The sequence below is a fragment of the Delphinapterus leucas genome, chromosome 6, assembly GCF_059928025.1.
Source record: "Delphinapterus leucas isolate spDelLeu-1000000601 "Yukka" chromosome 6, BTC_Dleu_Yukka2, whole genome shotgun sequence".
Classification (NCBI taxonomy): Eukaryota; Metazoa; Chordata; class Mammalia; order Artiodactyla; family Monodontidae; genus Delphinapterus; species Delphinapterus leucas.
The window spans coordinates 61376832-61400866 of record NC_143134.1 but is presented as its reverse complement, the minus strand read 5'-3'; the positions used below and the strand labels follow the sequence as shown (position 1 = coordinate 61400866).

The 24035-nt window shown below is 48.1% G+C and overlaps 1 long non-coding RNA gene across 1 annotated transcript in view; it reads left to right on the top strand.

The window, feature by feature from the left end:
- The window catches only part of LOC149748966 (uncharacterized), a 57517-nt gene that overhangs the window by 17289 nt on the left and 16193 nt on the right, over positions 1-24035 (top strand). The gene's annotated exons all lie outside the window — the stretch shown is intronic.

The window sequence follows — 24035 nt, the reverse complement described above, 5'->3', positions numbered from 1 at the left end:
GGGAAGCATATAATATTTACTCTTTTAATTCTGAATGGTTTTGTTCAACATTTCATGTAAGAGTTCTTCCTGCTGTTGGAAAAAACAAAGTTGTTTTGTTTTTCCACATTGCAGTATGGAATTCTTTTGTATGCATACAACATGGTTTATCTATTGTATACTTGACAATCACTGGGTCGTTTCCAGTTTGGAGCCAGTACAAATAAAGGGAATAGAAGCATTATTCTACATGTCTTCCAGTGTATGTATGTATGCATTCTCTTGGGCATAAACCTAGAAGAATTTCTGGGTTATGAAGTAGCCTATGAACAATTTTAGTAGATAATGCTAGATAAATTTCCAAAGTGATTGTACTAATTTACACTCCCACCAGCAGTGTAGGAGAGATTTCGTTGTTTTACATTTTCCCCAACACTTTGTATAATCGGTCTTTTTAATTTCTGGATTATAGTAATATCTCACTGTTGTTTTAATTTGTATTTTCTAGTTGACTAATGAGGTTAAGCTGCTTTTCACCTGTTTATTGGCCTTTTTTTTTTTTTTGACCGCGCAGTATGCAGGATCTTAGTTCCCCGACCAGGGATCGAACCCATGCCCCCTGCAGTGAAAGCACATAGTCTTAACCACTGGACCGCTGGGAAAGTCCATTATTGGCCACTTGGATATTCTCTTTTGTGAAATGTCTGTTCGAATATTTTACCCATTTCTGTTGGGCTCTCCTGTTGGTTTTTGTTTTTTTGTTTTTTTTTTCCCTTACTGGTTCGTAGGAGTTCTTTACACATTCTGGATAGGAGACTCTTGCCACTTCTATCTGTTGCAGATTCTCTTCCCATTTTGTGACTTGCAATTTCACTCATTTAACGTTGTAAAAATTTTGCGAGTTTTTTAAAAAACTGTATTAAGGAATAATTTCCATATAATAAACTGAACATATTTGAAGTGTACAATTTGTTGAGTTTTACTGTATGAGTAAACTCCTGAAACTATACCTCATTCAAGATAGGAACCGTTTCAATCACCTCCAGAAGATTTTCTGTGCCTCATGGTAATCCCTCTCTCCTGCTTCCCGTCCCCTGCAAGAACTGATCTGCTTCTATCATTATAACTTGGTTTGTATGTTCTAGAATTTTACGTAAATGAAATTATTCAGCTTGTATTCTTTTTCATCTGACTTCTGTCATTCAGTATATTTTGACATTTATTCATGTTGTTATATGTATCAATAGTTCATCTCTTTTTATTACTGAGTGGTGTTCTATTGTATGTTATATCACAATTTATCCATCACCTGTTGATGGGCAATTAGAATGCTTCCAGTTTGGGGCTATTACAAAAAAAGCTGCTATGTACATTTGTGTACTAGACTTTGTATGGACATAGACTTCTATTTCTCTCAGGTAAATACCTAGGAATGAAATTTCCGGGCATATGGTAGGTATCTCTTTAAAGGGTCAACTTTTTTTTTTTTTGCGTACGCGGGCCTCTCACTGTTGTGGCCTCTCCCGTTGCGGAGCACAGGCTCCGGACGCGCAGGCTCAGCGGCTATGGCTCACGGGCCTAGCTGCTCCGCGGCATGTGGGATCTTCCCAGACCGGGACACGAACCCGTGTCCCCTGCATCGGCAGGCAGACTCTCAACCACTGCGCCACCAGGGAAGCCCCTAAAGGGTCAACTTTTTAAGGAACTGTCAAACAGTTATCCACAGTGGCTGTACCATTTACAATTCCATCAGCAACGTATGAGAGTTCCAGTTCCTCCACATCCTCACCAACTTAGTATGTTCAAGTCTTTTCGCCTTAGCCATTCTGATTGGTACGTAATGTGGTCCATTATCATCTGAACATTTGTTTCTCTAATGGTAAATTGTGTTGAACATCTTTTCATGTGTGTATTAGCCATTCTTATATCTTCTTTGGTAAAGTGTTCAAAATCTTTAGCCCATTTAAAAAACTGAGCTGTTTCTTTTCTTTCTTTCTTTTTTAATCAATTAATTTATTTTTGGCTGCGTTGGGTCTTCGTTGCTGCACGTGGGCGTTCTCTAGTTGTGGCGAGCAGGGCCTATGTTGTGGTGCACGGGCTTCTCATTGCAGTGGCTTCTCTTGTTGCGGAGCACAGACTCTAGGCGCGTGGGCCTCAGCAGTCGTGGCTCGTGGGCTCTAGAGCACAGGCTCGGTAGTTGTGGCGCACGGGCTTAGTTGCTCCGTGGCATGTGGGATCTTCTTGGACCAGGGCTCGAACCCATGTCCCCTGCATTGGCAGGCGGATTCTTAACCACTGCGCCACCAGGGAAGCCCTGTTTATCTTCTTACTGTTGAGCCATTAAAGTTTTTTTGTATATTGTAGATACAAGTCCTTTATCAGATATTTGATTTGCAATATTTTCTCCCAGACTGTAGCTTTGCTTTTCAGTCTCTTAACTGTGTCTTTTGAAGACTAGAATGTTAAAATTGTGAGGAGTCAAAAAATTATGGAGTCAAAATTATGGATCCTGCTTTTAGTTTCATATCAAAGACATTTTGCTTAATCCAAAATCACTAAGATTTTTCTCTTTTTCTTTTGGAATTTTTACAGTTTTATGCTTTATGTTGAGGTCGATTTTGAGGTAAAATTTGTATATTGTGTAAGGTATGGGTTGAAATTTATTTTTTCCCATATGGATATACAGTTGTGTCAGTACCATTTATTGAAAAGACTATTTTTTTTCTCCACTGAATTCCCTTTATAATTTTGTCAAAAGTCAGTTGTCCTTATATGTATGGGTCTATTTTCTGGACTCTCTATTCTATTTCATTGATCCATTTGTCTCTCTTGATGCCAATAACACCGTGTCTTAGTTACTATAGCATTATAGTAACACTTGAAATCAAGTAGTGTTAGTTCTCTAAATTTGTTCTTTGTTAATGTTGTCTTTTTTTTTTAAAGATTTTCTAAATTCTTGGATTTTCACTAGAACATGTTACTCTAGTTCTTTTTTTTTTTTTTTTTTTTTGCGGTACGCGGGCCTCTCACTGTTGTGGCCTCTCCCGTTGCGGAGCACAGGCTCCGGATGCGCAGGCCCAGTGGCCATGGCTCACGGGCCCAGCCGCTCCGCGGCATGTGGGATCTTCCCGGACCAGGGCACGAACCCGTGTCCCCTGCATCAGCAGGCAGATTCTCAACCACTGCGCCACCAGGGAAGCCCTAATGTTGTGTTTTGATGAACTCTTCTGTTGTTCTTTTGATGTACTCTTCTGGTGTTTTGCTTTGCTTGTTTTTTAACAAGTTTTCGCTAAGGGACCTTGAATCCACTCAGACAGACACTCTTCTTACTTGGAGCAAGGGGGTGGGAAAGCCCAGGTGGAAGGTGAGCGGGAAGGGCACCTCCGATTCATAGTAATTCTTAGAAGTGACCCAGCATTGCGCCAGCTGTTTTGCATACAGCCTCTCATTTTATCTAAGATCCTTGTAATTTCCCTTCTAGGCATATGCTTCAGAACAGGGTCACAAAACCTTTTCTGTAAAGGACCAGATGTTTTAGAGGGGGCCAACTTCCCGGGCTTGGACCCGTGCATCTGCACAGTTCCACATGCTAAGAAACGTTCTGTGCTTGGTTGCATGCTCTGCTGTCCCCATGTTGAAACTCTCGATAGATTTTTTCTTTAAACGAGGCCCTGAATTTTCATTATAAACGAAATACTCTGTAGCCAATCCAGATTGTAGGCTCTGCGGGCCGTACAAGTCTCTGACTCACCTGCTCGCCTCTGTCCATGTCAGAGGAAAGCAGCCATAGAAGATATGTAAAGAGTGAGCCCAGCTGTGCTTCAAGGAAACTGTATTTCTGAACGCTGCATTTGAGTATAGTATCATTTTTACATATCATGAGATTTTTCCTCTTAATCATTTGAAAACGTGCAAACCTTTCTTAGCTCCAAGGCCATACAAGAACAAGCAGTGGGTTCTACTTAGCCTGTGGGTGGTAGATGTCTGGCCCCTCCTTGGGGAAAGTCCTGCACATGTGCAGTAGGCGAGGTGGACAGGAAGTTCACATCAAAACAGTTCGTGAATGCTCCAAGCTGGAAACAAACCAAAAGTCCCCACGAAGGTAGAATGGTTAAATACACTGTTGCGTATTTATCCACACCATATGATTGAAAGAAAGAAGCAAGTCACAAAAGAGTATATGCAGTATGATTTTATTTATATAAAGTTCAAAAATAGGCCCACAGGGCTTCCCTGGTGGCGCAGTGGTTGAGAGTCCGCCTGCCGATGCAGGGGACACGAGTTCGTGCCCCGGTCCAGGGAGATCCCACATGCCGCGGAGCGGCTGGACCCGTGAGCCATGGCCGCTGAGCCTGTGCGTCCGGAGCCTGTGCTCCGCAGCAGGAGAGGCCACAGCAGTGAGAGGCCCGCGTACCGCAAAAAAAAAAAAAAAAAAAAAAAAGGCCCACATAAGCATTGAAACTAAAATAAAAAAATTAAAAGCAAGGAAATGATCATAAGAAACATCAGGATATTGGTTACCTCTCAGGAGAGGGAGACGATAGGGAGGAGACTTCTGAGGTCCAGGCAATGTTGTCTTTCTTGACTTGGGTCATGTTTACATTGTTGTTTATATTTATTCTTTGAACTATACCTTTTATGCACCTACTCTGAAATGTATATCTCATCATTTTTAAAAGTTCAGTTCCTGGCGCTGACCCTAAGTTGGCATTTGGAGCCCCATTTCATAGTGAGGTTTGTGGTGGGCCCCAGGGGGCAGCTGCATGCCCAGGCCACATGTTTCCAGCTTCCTGAAGCTCCTCTGATATAATTTTGAAGACCTTTGGCATCCTTCTGGCCCTGGGCTTCCACATTTGCCAAGAAGAATCTTGGCTTTTATAGCATTCAAATGTTTTTCTTTTCAGTTTGCTTTCCTCTCAGACACTAATGCTGTCTGCCAAATTCCCTCAAGGTCAAATCCACGTTATTATGGGTTCCATTGTCTTGAAGCCTTTCTTGTTTGCAAATTCCATTTTTCCTAATTTCAAAATATAATTATAAATAATTCAATCAGATTGAATTGGGCCGTGGATGTGTGTGCTGGCTACTTTCCCTTTAACCCTCTGCTCTTCAGTGTTTATTCCCCTCTTAATATTTCTACCTTCTGGCTCTCTGTGTGTGGCTGTATGTTGTCATTAGCTGGGCAGGGCTAAATTGAAAGAAAGGAAAAATATGTACTCATGGTTGAAAAGGACATGCATTTAGGAGTAAACCAACAGGAGTGTGAACCTCACTCAACTTATCAGCTGTATGTTCAAAGCCAGTGACCCAACCTCTCTGAGTCTTTTCTTTCGTTAATGGAAGTGAGGGCTGAAAACTATGAGAGAAAATCACTGTGAGAATTAGATGTGTGAAGGTTAAACAAGAAAGCCTGTGAAATGTACCTAGCTCTGCACCTTCTGCTACTGCAGGACTTCTGGAAGGGAGGCAATACATTTTAGTTTTCTTTCTCTCTCCCTCCTTCCTTCTTCTCTCCTCCCTCCCTCCCTCCCTTTGCTTTTGCAAGATTTTTCTACCTACCTCATCAACCACATTTATCCAGCAATTCCCTAATGAAAGAAAAGGATAATAGGCAGGTTGGGGACAGGAAAAATTAAAAGTGAAAGATTTTGCTCTGCAGCCTGAGGAAAGAGCACAGAGCACACTTTAATTGCCCACTTCTCTTTATACTCCTCCTCTTCCCTTGAACTCATAAGTGTGCTCACACCTAGAAATCCAAGAACCATAGCAAGGCTGCAGTCTGAATCTTTAGAGAGCCCAAGAGAGCTGCACCATGATTTTAGGGATAAAAATTGCTTCCATGTAAATCACTTTGAACCTTATCTGGCATACTGTCAGCACTCAATAAGTGTTGGATATTATTACTGTTATTATTGTTTTTCAGGACAAGCAGCCCACTACAGGCTAGCGAAGATGTAAGGCCATTAGCTGCCTTGTTTGCCAATTGCCTACCCAAGTTACAAATCATAGCAATGGCTGTTTCTTTTAGCATTTCCCAGCCTCCTGTGTCATTTCCCCCCACCGAAGGTTTCATTCTGCCTTTTCCAGAACAAACATCATTATAATCACTTCTTGTTCACATCTCTGATATCCCCATGGCTCTTGTTGCTCTCACTGGTAGTAGCAACACCTCTGAATTTACTCCCATCTGCAAATATCATTAGCTATTGTTTATTCCCTCTCCCACACTATTAATGAAGATGTTAATTAAGACCAGAAACTAACACTGACCCCAGCAGCTAATCCACTAGACACTTATCCAACTGGATAAACTTCTGTTAGTCATTACCCACTGCTCCTAGACATTACCACCACTCCATTCCCTTCATCTGCTAATTTGTAAGAGACCAGGGGAGAGAATTAAGGGAGCCCAGTATTATTTAAAAATTAACACTCTGATACTTAGGGTTTTTGGAAAGGGATTTGGTGGAACATCAGAAGGGCAGTTGTCAGTAGTATGCATGAGTGAAATGAGCCAGCCTCCAAAAGAATTTGGTAACTGCCTGGCTCCACTTATGGGTGTCTGATAATTTAGCAACACACTGTGAGGCCGGAGGACACTAGTACAAATTATAGAGTTTGCTTTCAGCTTCTTCCTTTTACAGATGATAGGACTGAGACCCAAAGAGGTAAAGAGACTTGTCCAAGGTCACTTGCCTGGTTCGTGTTAGAACCTGAATTGGAACTGGGGGCTCTAATTTCCTGTCTCATGCTCTTTGCAGGAGCCAAGTTGATCATGCTTCACAGAGGTTCTGTTCAGACACCTGCGCATTAGCATTTGCCCACTAAATCCTAGATGCATGCAGCGGTGTCCATCAACTTCATCTTGTTGTCCCCAGCAAATCATCTCTTATAGTAGGAGTTCTTTACATACTTATTAAAGAAATGAGCATTGTTCACCATGATGCACTGCTCTCTCAACGTATAAATTAGTGCTTCTCAACCTTGGCTAAACATTAGCATCACCCAAGGGAGCTTTGAAAAAATACCGATGCCCACAGCACAGCCCTTGAGATCTGGATTTAATTGGATCGAGGAGAGACCAGGCACTGGTAATTTTTTAAAGCTCCCCAGGTGATTCTAATGCAGCCAGGGTTGCGAGCCACCTCCGAGGAAAAAGTGTTTTTCCAAAGATTCCTAAATTGGGAAGTTTCTTGTTCTACAGAATGGGGTCAGTACAGAACTGCTGTAACTTGGCAATTAGGAGCAAACCTTTCTCTTAAACAGGAAACTGACTGCTCTTCAAACCTTTTCCTTGCAAAGAATGCAAATTACCTTGCCAACCCAGAATGATGTTGTTTGGAATCTATTAATCTGGTGGTAGTATTTACACCTGGCAATTTTTCCAGACCGTAACTGTGTAGGCAGTAGTGCCAACTTAAGGCTCTCAGGTGGTCCCAAAGTGAGTAACTGTTTTAGTATAAAAGCTGGCCCACTGGAAGCGAAGCAAAGTTAAGCAAGGAACAGAGGACTCATCAGGGTTTAGGGGTTTGCTTATTTAGACATTAATGCTCATTGTACCCGTTGCAGTAACAAATGCCTTCCTGCCGCTGGTACGGCAATGAAGCCTTAGCAGATGAAGAATGTAGGTCAAAGACAAAATAAGGAAACATCATCTCAGGCTTCTTCCTGGACAAGAGCCCAAGAAGAATAAAAGACAAGGCTCTGGAAGGCTTCAGAGGCTGCTAGGCTCCTGGCATCATACTTCGTGGTCTTTTCCATTTTAGGGGAACATCCCTACATGACTATGTGCCCAGCAATACTCAAACCTTTCAAAGAGGGGAATTCAGAGCACTCGTGTTTGGTTGTACAGGTTGTTCACTGTCCAAGGGTGCCTGGTGCATGGGGGTTGAGATGTGCAGTGGAAAGAGGTGTTTCCAGGAAGGACAGATGGTTCTATTTGTAGTTCGCAGAAAGGCCCCACATGGAAATTGGGATGCCTGAAGACGGAGAAAGACAGACACAACAGGTTTCCACATCCTGGTCATAAGTAGCAGGGGCCTTGTGATGAAAACAGGGAAGGAGAGAGAAGAAATGATGGAAAGTGTTGGAGAGGGACCTTGAGGGACTGCCCACCCTCACAGAATATGCCCCGAATCAGTGCCTCTCAATGGCTGTGAAGGCTGAGATGAGACAGGAAAATGTACAGGAAGCCAGTGAAATGTGGAAATGGAGTAACTGTAGAACAGACAATAAGACGCGCGGAAAAAGGAAGTCCAAGGTGGGAACATTTTTCACACGTTCACTCTCTCACCAACTGAAGTTGGGGCCCCAGCCATGCATGGCTCACAGGCTTGCCCGCTGCTGTCACAACCTGGTCCAGCTTTGGGGAAATAGAAAGGAAGAGAAGGCAACCTAGCAACCGTCCCCGGTGGAGGGTCAGGACAGGCGCCTCCGCCAGTGAATTCTTCCAGATGCCCTGAAGTTTTCTCCCAAGACACTGCCTGAGAAACAGCTTAGCTAGAGAGTGAGTCCTCTGGAGGGGAAAAAAATCAGTCATTTCGACAAGGGCAAAATACCAAGAAAACAGCTTTCCCAAGTGAGAAGTTCTGGGTCAGGATCACAGTTCATTAGAACCTATGCTTGTCTGCTTCTCACTTCTTAGGTTTTTTGGCCAGGGTGTGATTTTTAGTATGTGCCCCCAAACAGAGGCTCTGTGGGCACATGGTCTCCAACAAAAACCTGTAAATGGGTTGGATTTTGGATAAGGGTTCTCTCCCTGTTAACCATTGAAAAGAAAGAACTCTAGGGGAGGGACTGCAATACTGGAGCCAAATAATGCCATCCAAGGACAAATTAGCCCAGGTGGTATTTGGGCATAGAATATGAGTGGGTTATGCTGTGGTCTGCCCTGCTCCAATACTGGGACTCAGAGAGCAGTCAGGTTTCCATTAGGGTCTGAAAATTGGGGCAATGTGGATGATTTCCCCCGTTGCTTGCACCTTAGAAAGCTCAGGGAGTGAGAAGGAAGGAAGGGAGGGAGGGAGGAAAGGAGTTAGGGAGGATTCATTTATTGAGTACAGACTGCTTGCCAGACATGGCTCTTGGCTTTTTCATACATGCAATTCCACTGAATCTTTAGAAATACCACTGTGAGGTAGGTAATGAGTGCCTACCTTGCCTAGCTAATGAGTGGCCAGGTTATGTTCAAACCAGGTTTGTCAGATTTCCAAATTCCTCCCTTTTCCTCTTGTCTCCATGAACTAAATCTACATACATATACACCTGTATATATGCACGTGCATGTGTGTTTTATCACGTCGGCGTTTCTTAATACTGCCCTTGTCACCAAACAATGAGGGTGAATTTCCTCTGTTTTATATTTTTCTGTTCTTTATAATCTTCTCAGGCTAACTGGTTTTCCTCTCTTCAGAGTCGCCTCCAATGTTGTTTTCATCAGACTTTGCCTGTGTGTTATTGAAGAAAGGAGGAAAAGCGGAAGGGCTGAGGCTGAGGGAGACCATTTGTCCTGGTTCTGTTGCCTACTGGGCATGGTTTGTTTTCTTTTATTGTTGGGGGGAGGAGAATGCCACTGTTTGCCACCCTGTACCACCAACTGTGGGAATTCTCAGATCTCCTTTAGATAAACAGTTCAGCCCTCTTTAACCCACAACCTGCTGATAGCTGAAATCCTCCCTTTGCTTTCGAAATAGCCATCCTTGGTGAAGCTTCTTTTCAAGCAGCCATTCCATACTTCTCTTAAAGAGGCATTGAAGACCTTGCCCCACTTTCCAGGGGCCCCTACGTTTTTGGTTTTTTTGGTTTTGTTTTGTTTTTTCCTGAGAGGAAGTGGAGACAGGCTGGGGGTGGGAATGCAGTGATGAGGCTGCACCTCCCTTCCCAATGGCCACCTGCTGCCCAGGGGAGGAGAGCTGTGACCAGTTTCTCCCCGAGTCCCCACCCCATGGCTCCCTGGAGCAGACACAGATGCTTCAGGAGGAGATGCTATCACAAAAGGGTTTATTAGGGAAAGAAAGTGTGAAAGGGATGGGGCTGTTGGCAGGGACGCCTGTTCCATGCTTCAGCCTCTGCTGTCTGCAGGTTTTGTTGATCGATCCTTCCCTTTCTTTCTCCACTCCCTACTTTCCAAGGGTTTATATTCACTTTACAAAGAAAAACAATCGCCCGGCAACGATGTTTAGAGTATTGTATTAAAGTTTGGTGGAGAGGAGGGAAGAGGAAGGAAGAGGCTGGATTGTGGAGGGCACAGGGTGGGGGGGATGATGCTGGCTGCTGAAGACGGTGAGAGAAAGCAAAGGCAGGCAGGCAGGCATGAGAGGCCCCCGAGCAGCGGCCACGAAGCGGAGAAAGGGCTGCCGGGGACAGGGGGGACCAAGTGAGCCTGAAGCCTTATAGAAAAAGAGCAAAGACCCGAACAGGAGGAACGGTTAAAAACCAAAGTGCAAATGGACCTTGGGGTTCTCCTGGCAAAGAGCACCACCAACAAAATACAAAATAGGCCACCGCGACAACCCAGAGAAACAAGTGCCGTGGTGGCCGTTCGGAGATGCCACAGAAAAGGCCCAGCAAGTAAATATATAAAGGGCAGAGTATGCTAATATGCTGAGAGCCTTTAAACGGGGGAGTGGGGCGGGGAGAGGGAGAGAGAGACAGAGACTATGAAGGTCTGAGACACAGCAACATCAAGTGAAAGCAAAAGCAGCACAGAGATAGACAGGGACAAAACACACACACACACATAGCCAGACCCCATAGAGGGACACAGAGAGAAAGACAGAAAGGGCTGAGGGAGGGGAGTGACAGGGGGCGAGTGGGGTGAGAGAGAAAGTCTCTAGCCAAATGCAGGAGACTTGGCAGTGGGACAGCGGCAGCCAGGCGAGGCAATAACTGCACTTGCTGCGTCTCGTCTATTGTTGTCTGGGGGGGTGGGGGTGGGGGGGGCAGGGGGAGTTGTTTGTTTGTTTTGTTGTTTGGCCTCTTTGTCTCTTTTGTTCCAAGCAGTTAGTTTGCTTCTTTCCCAGACACCGGGCTGATGGAAGAGCTTTACGGATTTTTCTTAAAGAAACAGGATTAGCTAGTTTACCAGTATTAGTAATTTCTCAGTCCTAACCAGTTCCTGCCTAAGTGACCGTTTTCTTTTTACTTTTTTCTAAAGGATCATATTAAGAATGGAGAGTCAGTGTTTATGCTGTTTTTTTGTGCCTGATTAACAGGAATGAACTGGTCAATTTCACCCTCCCCGCTCAACCCCTTCCTAGGGGTTTGCCAACACTGCAGGGGGGAGGAGGAAAGACAAAAAGGAGAAGAAAATCCTGCAAACAAAAGTAATGGGGAACATACATAAATAACTCCAAACACATTGGTAGATGTTCTACTTTTCTTAAACCTAAGCATCAAGATTCGAAATATAAACTTGAAGCCTTAAATAATCAGAAGAGGGGCTTTGAAGGAAGAGGGATGGCTCGGTCATCCCTCCCCTGACTCTGCCAAGGCACTGCCGGCTCCTTCAGAGCTACACCCGGGCTTTTCCCAGGCTCCATCCCAGAAGATAAACAGCACAGCCCACCGGCTCTGGGAGCCTGTCCTAGGTCACTCCCCACCCCCTCCTTGGCCTTCCTGAAAGGAAATGACCATCCTGCACACTCAGGGAGCCGAGGTGCCAGTGTCACTACGCTGAGTGCGGAGTTGCTTTCTATTCATTTGAGGAGAGGTAGGGGAAAGGGGTGTACCGCAAGCCTTTCACTTCTTTGTTTCCACAGAGACTCCCTGCTTCCTGTGCTCCTAGTAATTTAACTAGCTTTTGGTCTACAGCAGCTTCTGTAGGAAATGAAATTTTAAAACACTCCCAAATTCATCTCTGTTGGGTTTTCAATTTCTCTCTAATCCTCCCGCCCGAAGCACAGCCAGCCCTTTTCTTAATCTTATCTTTCTCCTCTCCTCTCCTGCCTTAAACACTCCCAATGAAATCTAGGGTGCTGGAGATTAAAAATAAATACAACCCTAGGACTCTAGAAGGGTAGGTGGGGTAGGGATGGCAAAGGGAAGTGGGGGGCTCCTTTGTGAATGGATCCTTTATACTCAAAGTAAACACAGACCACAGTGGATGCTTCTGCCCTCCGAAGTGTGGCTGGGTATCGCTGGCTCTGGGGGGTTAAGGTGCTTCTCCTTCATCCCGCCCTTGAGGAGTTTGGGACTTAAGAGACTGACGATTTCGTCAGCTGCTCAGACTTGGGGTGGCAGGGTGAGGAGTTAAGAAGCAGGGCTGCTTACACTCACAACTTTAGCCGCTGCCCTCCTCCTCTACGTTAATTTTTCTTCTCTCGCCTCCCCCCCTCACCCCACTCGCCACGCCTTTTAAAAAGCCGCCACAGGCATCTCGCAGACGGTGGCGCCTCGTGGTTTTTCTGTTATTGCTGGGGGGCCATTTGAACGGGCGGGGGATACCTCCCGCCTTCCCAGGCTGCCCTCCGCTGGGTTTTCTCCGACACAGCGTTGGTGGCAACGTGGACCAGGGCATGCAGGGGCCGGCGGGGGGTGGTGGAGGGGGGTGGGGCGATGGGGCGAGAAGGGGGGACCTCGGTCCCAGGCGGCCCAGCCCTAGTGGGGCCTGTGCGAGGCGCGGCCTGATGGAGCACCGGGCGAGTGGCGCACGTGTTCCCAAGCTCAGGGAGGTCAGAGGGAGGACATGGTGGGGGCAGGTCTCGGCAGCTCTCGCAGGGAGGCATTTGTAGCCACCTTTGCTTTGGGTAGACGTTTCACGTCCGCGGGCACACGAGGTAATAGACATCCTCCTAACCTTGAGCGTCAGGCAAACTTGATTCTGTTGCCGGGGACGCTGGCGCAGCCGGGCTGAACCCATTAGCCCCTACGGACGTCGCGCAGGGCAGGCGTCGTCAGCGACCGACGAGGGGAACGCATCCGGCACGTGGAAGGATCGAGGCAGAGGGCTGGCCCCCGACCCTGGCGGGGTCAAGTACGATCCCCATCCTATGCCGGTGGGATTCATAAACACCGGGCGACCCCAGGCCGGGGAGTCCACCCCGCGCGGGTGCGCAGCGGATTTCGTTTCACTTCCCCGCACTCGGTGCGGCGCACCCAGAGATCCAGTTTCCCCGGAACGTTCCCGTTGACTTGGTTTGAAAGTTAAAGCCCCGGGGTAGTAAGGCTGGCCGCAAAAATCTCCAACTCCGCTAATCCTAGACAAAATAAAAACATAATAGGCCACAAACCAACCAACTTGGGGCCCTTTCTGTGGGTGTCTCTCGGCGGGGCACCCGTTGCTGCAGGACCTGGAGGGAGGGAACCTCTCTACCTCGAATTTTCCGTGTGTAGGAAGCCCCCAGAAAGGTGTTAGAACGGGGTCTCCCCCCTACTCTGGTCTCCTAAACAGGTATAAAAATATCCCCCGCACCGGCTGCATCCGCAGCTCTGGCGGGGCTTGGGGGCGAGGGCCGGGGGGAGGCACAGGAGGCTTGCCTTGAGGCTGAGCTCCAGCACGAATTTGCCCCACACCAGGACGGAGGGTCTCCTTGGGAGACGAAGCCCAGGCGGAGAAATCGCGGCCTGGGGACCCCTGGCCTCACTCAGGAAACAACCCGCCCGGCGCGAAGGATGCGTCTCCCTAGCCCAGCGCCGGGAAACTGGAAGGCAGGCGGACTCTTGAGGCTCCAGCAGGATGTAATCTCAAAGAAAAAAAAAAAATCTTTAAAAAAACCCCTAAATTTGCACAAAACTAAACTACAAGCCCACAGGTCCCTGCGCCGCAAGCGAGGTGGGGGAGGAGGGGGCGGAACGGCCGAGGCGCAGAGTGGAGGATGCGGAACGAACTCCGTCCCCTGCAGAGTCGGTGCCTTCGGGGGCTCCACCACCGCGCGCTCCCACTCGCAAGGTTTGGACTCACAGGGGAGGCCGAAGGTGGGAGGGAGAGGAGGGAAAGAGAGGTGGAAGGGGCGGGGGCGGGGGGGTTTCTTTTCCTCCTCTTGCCAGCGCCAGCCGAGGCGAACTAGAGGTGGCAACGCGCTAGAAAACTTTGGAAAGTTTAGGTAGCACGGTTAGCGGAGGAGGCGCAGGGCGTGCAAGCTGAGCTAGGGTAGGCGTGGGCGAGCTGGCTGGGTGTCATTGGGAGGCCAGGTCCTGAGGCGGTTAACGATCCAAGTCTCCCGGATCAGGTCCGCCCACGGCCCCTGAGGTTTCTAGGGGCCAGTGACCCTGGGGAGTTTGAGGGCGTTTCTCTAGGGGACAGGGCAGGCAGAGCCGGGGTTCCGCGGTGAGTGTTGGTGCGGAAAACACTACCCCACGACAGCACAGAGCAGCAGCGGGAAAGGCTTGTCTGCCAAAGCGGGAATTAGATCCGCCGGCTCAAAGGCTCGGTCGCCCACCTTCTGCCACCCGGCGAGGGCCTTGCGCGCGCCAGGGATCTTTCGGGGTGACGCGCTCAGTTTCGAGTCGCGCGCCGGGTCTCCGTGCACCACGTGCGCCCACGGCCTCTGGCGGGGACATTTGGGAGAGTGTCCCTGAAGGGGACGGGGCCACGCAGCTAGGATCAGGCTTCTGCGACGTTCCGGCCTGCGCATCCTTGCTGGAGGCAGGACGCAGTGGCCCAACCCAACTTCTCCCTGCGCCCTGGGAAGGAAGTGTAGTGCGCTCTCTGGAGCGCAAGGCCGCCGCCGCCCATTCCACATACCGCCTGGCATTCTGCTTTTCCTCACTGCGCACCAGGGAAAGGCATAATTCAATAATATCATCCAAGTGCAACACGGCCTTTTCCTCTTTTGCTCTGGAGCCTAGGGCGTTTCGAAGGGGAATCTCCCAATTCCCAAATAAATACCTATGGGTCTAAAGCCGAGCTGGGTTCTGTAGTAACTACTGGCGGGGGGGGGGGGGAGTATTCAAATCGGATGTGAATTTACAGCCTGAAGCGGTTTATTTAGGCTCATCGAGTGCCATTCCAAACGGCCCAGCTCGCGCTATTTCGAAAGAAGCTGGAGACTGGAGAGAAAACAGGGTTATTTAAGATGACTCCCAGAACGCGACTTTCCTTCCCCGGCTCCCTGTGCGACTGCGTCTGGGCTCCCGCTTAACGCAGCCTGAGCGGCCCAGCCTTTGATATTTAAGCCTTGCCAGCTCCCGGGTGAAACTACCTGTTGGGAGATTCCGCAACCTAGGCATTCAGCCCTCCTATACCCCGTGCAAAATCCTGGCAGCGATGAGGATGGTTCTGGGCTTGGCACGAGAAGGGAGAGGGTAGAAGAGCCGGGAGCAGCGGACAAGGTCCCTGGCAGTGCCCAGCGAGCTGCGCCCGCGCTTCTGCTTGCTCTTGGGGAACTGGTCATAGTACGCTGAGTGGGGCCCCTGACTTCAGGGATGGGCCCAAACTCAGCACGATTCTCTAAATTCGGAAACCACGAAGCGGTGCCGTTTGTGCTGGCACCTCGGTGCAAGTCTAACTTTAAAAGACAAAAAGCCTCCAGGCGGCTTCCTCGGCGCCCACTCCCACCCTGCACTCCAACACCCCGCACTTTTCCCTGTACCAAAATTCACCTTACTACATCTTGGAATTCGGAAAACTCCTCCGACGCTTGGACTCGCTGCAACCCAGAGGCTGCTTAAAGCTCTTGCAAGAGTTGCTTGAGGGAAATCACTGTGTTCTTGCGAGCAAACAGAATCTCTGTATTTTTAAACAACCTAACTGGATGAGGGAGCGGAGCTAAGAAGGACAATTTGAGCAATCTTTGCAGTCTGTTGGAGGAAATTTCGGAGACTGGGGACAGGGGGCTTGTCTTTCACAGGAACCTGTGGGAAGGACAGTTCGGGCCGGGGCCCTGGGGCTGGAAGTCTCACTTGGGAAACGCACAGCCCGGGTCTGGCTCGCGCGTTTAATAACATTCTTACCGGCGAACTCTCCAGCAGATCCTGCCCTGACATTAAATTGGGGTGGGTGTGGAGACGCAGGCTGGGCTAAACCGGAAAAATTTCCCCCAGACGCTGAAGGCACTCCGCGTTGTGTCTCCGATGCGGGTTTCTGCTTTTTGATAGCGAATTCCACTCCGTTTTGCGAGAGGTGGAATTTGGGAGAGGCCCTATGGAGGGGCGCGTTTGGGGTCGGAGGGGACGGAAAGACTTTCTTTATAGCTAGGGGTACAGAGGCGCTTTATTTCTCGGCGCACGCGCTTACATCCCCCATTGTCACAAAGCACTCGGCTGAAAACGAAATGGGGACAAATATTAGGCAACTGCAGGAAAGGAGGGGTGGTAATCCTCTTCTTGTTTAGGATACTCGTTTTGACAGCGAAGGCTGAGGGGCTACACGGAAGAACGAGAATTTATTCATGAGAATTTATTGCACAGGGATGAGAGTTGAGACTTCGAGCCTAAAAGACAGCGCAGAACGTTTCCCGCGCCGCAGTCTCTTTTTTACGATCCTGGCAATATTGGGCTGTTCGGCCCTTAAGTCACACCTCTAGTCCCAGACCTTAGTGGTATTTCCCGTCCCCGTGTGCCTTCTTCCTGTGGCCACTCATCTCGGCATCCTTGCCCAGAACTAAGGGCGTCTGGAACAACTCTCGCAAACTTGCGCTTCGCAGGGCGCACACGCACCGGTGGGCTCTCCCCGCGCGGCCCGCTCGGCTGCCCCGGGGACCCCTCGGGGGCCTGGGAAACCCGGAGTATTTTCCAGCACTCAACCTCGGCGCTCCTGTTCTATTTCAGTTCAGTCCCAGGGGCACGGACCCAAGGGTAGTAAACAATGCTGCTTATTAGAGATACAAACGGGCACAGAAAAGAACCGTGCGGAAAAGCAAGCGCAGAAAGCATTTTAACAAGTGGCCAGACGTTCAGAACTGCCTTTGAAAGTGACTTCTAACGTACAACAGAAGGCGTTTCTCTAAAAACACTGAAGTTCGAAGAATATAGGTTTATCATGATTGGAGCAGTTTTTATTTATTTGGTTTTGCTCTCTGGAAATCAGGCAGAGTTGCTGCTACCTGCCGAAGCCTCTCTACCAGGCACCTCCTTCCTCCTCCCTCTTCTCCCTCCCTTAGATCGCTAGGCCTCATAAAAAAGGGAAGGGTCTTCCAGGTGTTGGCATACTTTGGAACCGTTATTTCAGATCCCATGAGAATTGAAAACACTACTTTCCCTTCAGGCAGAGACAACACGGGCTTTGGGGGGAGATGTCATTGTAACAGGGGAGGCCAGATAATTCAGAGATACAAAAAAAAAAAAATTACACGTTTTCTTCTGACCTCCAGAGTGGGGTCTGAAGATTCCTCCTGGGGAGCGGGTGAAACCAATTTCTGCTCTGCCTGATGGCCTTAAGAAAGGGCCTCCCATCTGCTCTGAACACCCCCCTTGCAATGTCAGGAAATCTTCCTGCCTGCAAATATTGGCAAGAGGCTGCTACGACAGGCGGTGCTGCTTTAAATAGGAAGAAGACCACAGGGCAAAAGGAGTCTCAACCTTCCCACCCACCAGACCACCTGCCTCCCATCCTCAAAGGCCCAGCACTGGCGAAGGAGACAAGGAAAAATCTCTGATTCTGAACAAGGTGGGAAATGAATCAGTGTGTGTTCCAGGAACATGCCTCTATTGGATTCTCAGGAGCTGGGCTGCCCCAGAACAGTTCTCCCCAACCCAGCTGCTGAAGTTTTAGTGTCTGAGCATCTGCACCCTCCATGACCCAGTCTCTCCGCTTCTGTTGTGGTGATTCAGTTAATGCTGGGAGAAACTTAAGAGGTTCCTCCATCCAGTTCTACTGGGCGGCTCTGCTTCTGCTTGTGCTAAGGAGAGGGTCTAGTCTCACCAAGGCCAGCCCTGTGCCCCGCACAGAACTCTCAGCCTAGGAGATTGGACTGGGGCTGGCTCTGGCCGGGCCAGGGGGCTCTGGCCTTGAATTTCATCCCCTCTGCCAACCAAGGGCATCTCTTTTGTCAGGAAATAATCATGAGGCCAACTACACCCAAGGAACAGCCTAAACTGTCTTTTCCCACCTCCCCCTGCCCTGCCCCAAGCAGTGTTCACACATTTTTGTTTCCTAATTTAATTCCTGTATTATTTTAGAACTTGTTCCACTGTCTCTGGCCCTTTCCGCCTACCCTAGTTGACAGCTTTTAGGAAGGGTTTCTGCCTGATGAACTCAAGCTCGAGAGACCTCCTTGCAAAGCCTGTGGCTGAATTTTAGAAGGTGCCTCAGTCACTTTTGGGGGTGAGCTCTGCTCTGTCCTTCCCACAGTTTTCCAAATCAACTGGCCTGTATCTCGTAATTTTACAGATGTGGAAACCAAGGCTCAGAGGAGGCTTTGACTTACTCAAGGGCATACAGTGAGCTGAGAGCAGAGTCTGCATCAGACTCCGAGTTTCTCGATTTGAAGTCCATTTGCTCAGTTTTGAGCAAATTAATTCAGTTAATTTATTATCGCTAATAATAAACTACTGTTCGGGAAGCATCAACTCCATACCAGACTACATGCCATGCCAGACACTTTACATAAGTCATCATGACAGCAATTCTAAAGAGCATCATTAGCCCCAATAAAAATTAAAAAATAAAATTACGAAAGTAATGATATGCATACATCAAAATACTTCCAATAATACAAAGGGGCATAAAATGAAAGTGAAAGTCTCCTACTCTGCCCTTCCCCCCTGCCCAGAATACCACTGATCTTTTTTGCCCTTTAGTGACTTTCTCCATATCTGATAGACCTTATCATTACTTTATGAATGACGAGAGGTCGGGCTCACATCAGGCCGACTGGCTGGGGCTACCTGTCTCCAGGCTCAGCACTTCCATTCTTCTGCATTAGCTGAGTGGGGAGAAAACGGAAGTGAAGGAAGCCAGAGATTAAAAAGAAGGGTCAGGTTAGAGTTAATATCACCCCTTCCTTTCCTCTCCTCCTGCCCCATCCAGGATCCCACTAATGCTACAGTTTTTCAGGAGCCCAGACCATAGGCTCTCTCAGGGCAGATAACCTGATGCTCATCTGTGATGTCAACTAGACAAGCAGCTCTTCTGAGGCCCCTGTCACCTAAGTTCTGTCACCCAAGTGCTGCCCACACCCTCTACTAGCTCTAGGACTGGTGCAAACCTCTTAGGCTTGAGATTTCCCTGCCTGTCTCTGCGGGTTCTTCCGAAGCTAGAATGAGAGGCAGGGAAAGGACCCCGTAAACTTGAAATCTCTCCACGTAAATAGAGCAGCTGCCTTTCAAAGGCCTGTATAGGACCCTGTGCCCTATTCGTTCAGAACAGTGGATTTTTAGGGTTCTTTGCAAAAAGGGTGTGTTTGGGGGATTTGAGGGTTGGCATTTTGTGAGTTGTGCCTGTGGGGCAGCGCTAGAAGTATGTCTTAGAGAAGAAAGGGCTGTTCATTTATCCCTGAAAGATGGCAACACTGAGTCTTTGGAATCTGAGTGGATTTCTTTCTGCTGGAGAACAGATACAGCCAAGCTAGTGAGGGCAGAAGGAGTTACCTTGTTACCTTGCCTGGGTTGCACAGTGGGGTGTAAGAGGTGTGGCTGAAAGGATGCTTAAGCCGGTCCCTTTGGGTAGATGTCTACCTCCCAAGGCTGATCTGAGACTGTTTAGGGGCCAGAGCGGTGGTGAGGGTGAATACCGGTGGGCATGAGCTTCCCAGAACCAGTCATTTCATTTGTTTGTTGTTATTTTTTGAGTGGAAGGGAGGGGTATTAAAGGACGGATGTGATCGTTTTTCCAGGGAGCTAGTCGTGTCATTGAGGCCCCTTCATTCTGGAAGAATCTTTAGAAATATCCTCAATTGAGGGGCCTCCAAGTGAGAGCAAATGATAAGCTGCGGCCATGGTCTCCTAAGCTTTGCAGAGGAAGAGCTGCTGGGGAGGGGGTCTGGTGTCTCTGAAAAGCCTGTCTACAAACATGCCCCGAGCCCTGTGACACGCACAGATATGAGATGGGACGGAGGGAGACTGAGCGTCAGGCAAGAAGGAGAAAACGGTTTTAAAGTGAATGAAGGGAGCTGGGGAGTGGGCGGGTTCCAGAAAGAAACCGTGAAAGGAGGGCAAGGCAGATTTTCCTGGAGGCCTAGCCGGGCTGCAGAGCTTGCCTTCAACGCCGGTGTCAGGACAAAGGATGCTGCGCCCCCTGGTGGCACACCGGCAGCCGGCGCCCGCACGCTACGGCGGAGACCGGGCGGCCAGACCCAGGGACCAGCTGGAAAAGTCGGCGGGTCAGATGCCTTTTCTTCTGTTTGCTAAGGGAGTTGAAGTTGAAATAGCCTTTGCTTTCTCAACTCTGCAGTCTAAATAGAGACGCTGGTATAAAGAGAGAGGGTTTTGTGATTGTGGTATGCAGTTTAGGCCGACAGGACAATGCCTGTTTGGAAGTAGCCTGGTAGGGTGGGAACTGCCCTGGCTGGGAGAAAAGACCTGCGTTTTAGGTGGAGCGCTGGTCTGGAGAGAGTCTTTAAAAATTTAAGAACCTCCTTTTCCTAGTCTTAACACAAACGGGGATACAGTAAGATGTTTTGAAGGTCTTTTCCAAGCTCCAATACTGGGATTTATGAGATAATCATTACTCTTTTCCCAAAGCCTTGCACATTTGACATGACTTTTTTCTGTTGACACACAGGTGCAAATGTTACATGTTTCGGCATCATACGTTCCCTGGTTCTGAGCAAAGATTTTTGTGGCTCCTTTCCTTTTAAAAATGCAAAATAATCCTCTTTTCACACAAAAGCCATCCCCTCCACCTTTTGTGGAGCCTCTTGCAAAAAGCAGCAGGGTGAGCGCAGATCTTTAGTCTCTGCTCTATTTCTTTTAAAAATAAAGTAGGAAAGTGTTGTGCTGGAAATTATGCTGCTAAGTGTTACATGTGGTAGGTGTGAATGTATGTTTCAATAGTTCCAGGCACAAGACCAAAAACCTCCCCAGAATTAGCAGAATTTTCAGCTATAATCTGGCTAACATTTCTGCAAATAGGTACAAATACCAATTTGGGAGTATGCTGCCTCCAAGGAGCTGTATAGTTGGGTTTCCATTGAAATTTGGGGCCATCCCTTAGATGGTCAGGTGATTTTAAGTAGGATCGCTGAGAGTTCCCTCTCTTAAAACCTGCAGATCGAGTCTGAGTAGCCAGTTATACCCCACGGCAATTTCTGCTCTGCACTTGAAGTCTTATAGCTATAGAATGGGTACATTTTCGTTTTCGTTTTCAAGAAACTGAATATAGTGCTGCGAAGGGTCACTTGAGTAGCAATCTTTTTTTTTTTTTTTTTTTTTGTGGTACGCGGGCCTCTCACTGCTGTGGCCTCTCCCGCTGCAGAGCACAGGCTCCGGACGCGCAGGCTCAGCGGCCATGGCTCACGGGCCCAGCCGCTCTACGGCATGTGGGATCTTCCCGGACCGGGGCACGAACCCGTGTCCCCTGCATCGGCAGGCGGACTCTCAACCGCTGCGCCACCAGGGAAGCCCGAGTAGCAATCTTAGTTTTGCCGAGGTAGAGAGAGTGTGCAGCCATTGTCCCATGGTAGACAGTGTCACCATGCCCTACGCTACCCCGGAGGAGCCAGGTCCATCTCTCTGAGAGGGGAAGCAGGAGGAAAAAGAACAGCCCATGCAACGTGGCGCATGGCAGCTGCTGAGGACCGGGCTAGTGCTGTGACTTGGAGCACTGTGCCCGCTCTGAAGTGAACAGCTGTGTACTGGGCTGAATTGTGTTGTGTCCCCTCCAAAATTCATACGATGAAGCCCCAACCCCTAGTACCGCAGAGTGTACTCTATTTGGAGAGTCAACCTTTAAAGATGTTATTCAGGTAACAGGTGGTCAGTGGGGTGGGCTCCCATCCAATGTGACTGTTGTCCTTATAAGAAGAGGAGATTAGGACACAGGCAGGTACAGAGGAAGAGCCTGTGAAGACACAGGGAGAAGGTGGCCATCAGTGAGAAGGCAAGCTCGAGACCGAGGCCTTAGAAAAAGCAGCCCTGCTGACACCTTGATCTGAGCCGTCTAGCCTCCAGAACTGTGAGAAGATAAATTTCTGTCACTTAAGTCACTCAGTCTATGGTACTTCGTTATGGTAGCCCTAGTGAACTAATACAAGCGGCAACTTGGCACCAGCCAATTCTATGCTCCATTTAGGGATGCAAACATAGAGTTACCAAATTTTTCTAGTTTTCAAGAGAGGTTAGGAGTCTTTTGCTTTTTAACTCTTGGCAGCAGGGCTGGTGGCTTCACAGACATGCAACCTGTGCAGTCACACAGGACCTGGTACTAGGAAGGGACTCGGTGCTTGGTTTAATGTGAAATTCTTAAACTTTGAACAAGGGGCCTGTATTTTCACATTTCACTGGACCCCGCAAACTATGGAGCCAGTCCTAACATGAAGTTTGAATAAAGTTTAAGGTTAAATAAAGTTTAAATAAGGCTAAGAGTATGAAACAAAATATGTCTGAGGCTGGATGCAGTATGGGACACGTGTATGAACTTTCTTTTGCTAAATGGATTACGATTTCCCATTCTCCCAGAATCCCTGGGAAGAAATTTGTAGAGCCCAGAGGCTTTCTGGGGGTTGGAAGAAAGGCACAGATATTCCCCAGGTGTGAGATTCTACATGAGCTAGTGTAACCCTAACCAAAAAAAAAAAAAGAAACTTTTGTTTTCAGGGATGGGTAATAACGTCACAATAAGAATATGCTGGGGCTTCCCTCGTGGCGCAGTGGTTGAGAATCTGCCTGCTAATGCAGGGGACACGGGTTCGAGCCCTGGTCTGGGAGGATCCCACATGCCACGGAGCACCTAGGCCCGTGAGCCACAACTACTGAGCCTGTGCGTCTGGAGCCTGTGCTCCACAACAAGAGAGGCTGCGATAGCGAGAGGCCCGCGCACCGTGATGAAGAGTGGCCCCCACTTGCCACAACTAGAGAAAGCCCTCGCACAGAAACGAAGACCCAACACAGCAAAAATAAATAAATTAATTAAACTCCTATCCCCAACATCTTCTTAAAAAAAAAAAAAAGAATATGCTGAAAAAAGGGGAGGGATAAATTGGGATTGACATATACGCACTACTATATATAAAATAGATATATGTATATATATATGTACAGCACAGGGAACTCTACTCGATACTATGTAGTGGCCTGTATGGGAAAAGAATCTTAAAAAAAAAAAAAAGAGTGGATATATGTATATGTATAACTGATTCTCTTTGCTGTACACCTGAAACTAATACAACATTGTAAGTCAACTATATGCCAATAAAAATTAAAATAAAAAAAAAAGAATATGTTGAGAAAAGGCCCAACACGAGGAATTAAGTGTTTGGTTTGGGATGGAGAGCTGGGTTGGGCCCTGCATGTGCCTGATGCTGGAAGCTCTCCCAGAGCCATCCACCTGGGCACCGAGTTGGGCTTTGGGAAACTGGAACTGAGTATGTTCCCCAGTATGACCAGTAGGACTCTGAGGGGCAGTACAGCCCACTGTATAAGCAACATGGAGACACAGCAAGTGACAAAGTGAGAGGAACTGGCTAGACCCCAGTTTTCTGCCCACAGCAGGGGAGCAGGATTCTTTCTCCTTTGGGCTGAGCCAGTCCCGAGATTCTGGAGAGGTTTTCAGTTGGGCTGGGTTAGGAGTGCTGAGTTGCGAGAGGGAAATCTGGACTGCCTGTTTCAAGGTGGGCCTGAGCACTCCACTGTAAATGAATGAGATTCTTGAGGGTCATGGTGCACGCCATGTCGGTTGACTCTCATCTGGAAGGGAAAATTTTGCCCCTGGTGAAAGGAACATCAGTCATCAGTGAGCAGAGTCCCGGGGATATTATGGAGAGATCCTGTTTTTAAGGCTATGCATTGATTTATAGAAGCTCACTGAAAATATTATAGCGGAGTGTTTGGTCAGGAGGTCTACTTTTCTAGTTCTATTTCTGCCTGGTACTGGCTAACTGGAGAGTGTACATTTTAAAAAAAGTAATTTCTTATGCACAGTTATGCAAAGTCCCTCAGGGGAATGAGTGAAAGACTGTTTGAGACCCTCTGAATTTCTTGGAAGAAAGTTGCTGTATAAGTTAATATAGAGCTTTTTTTTT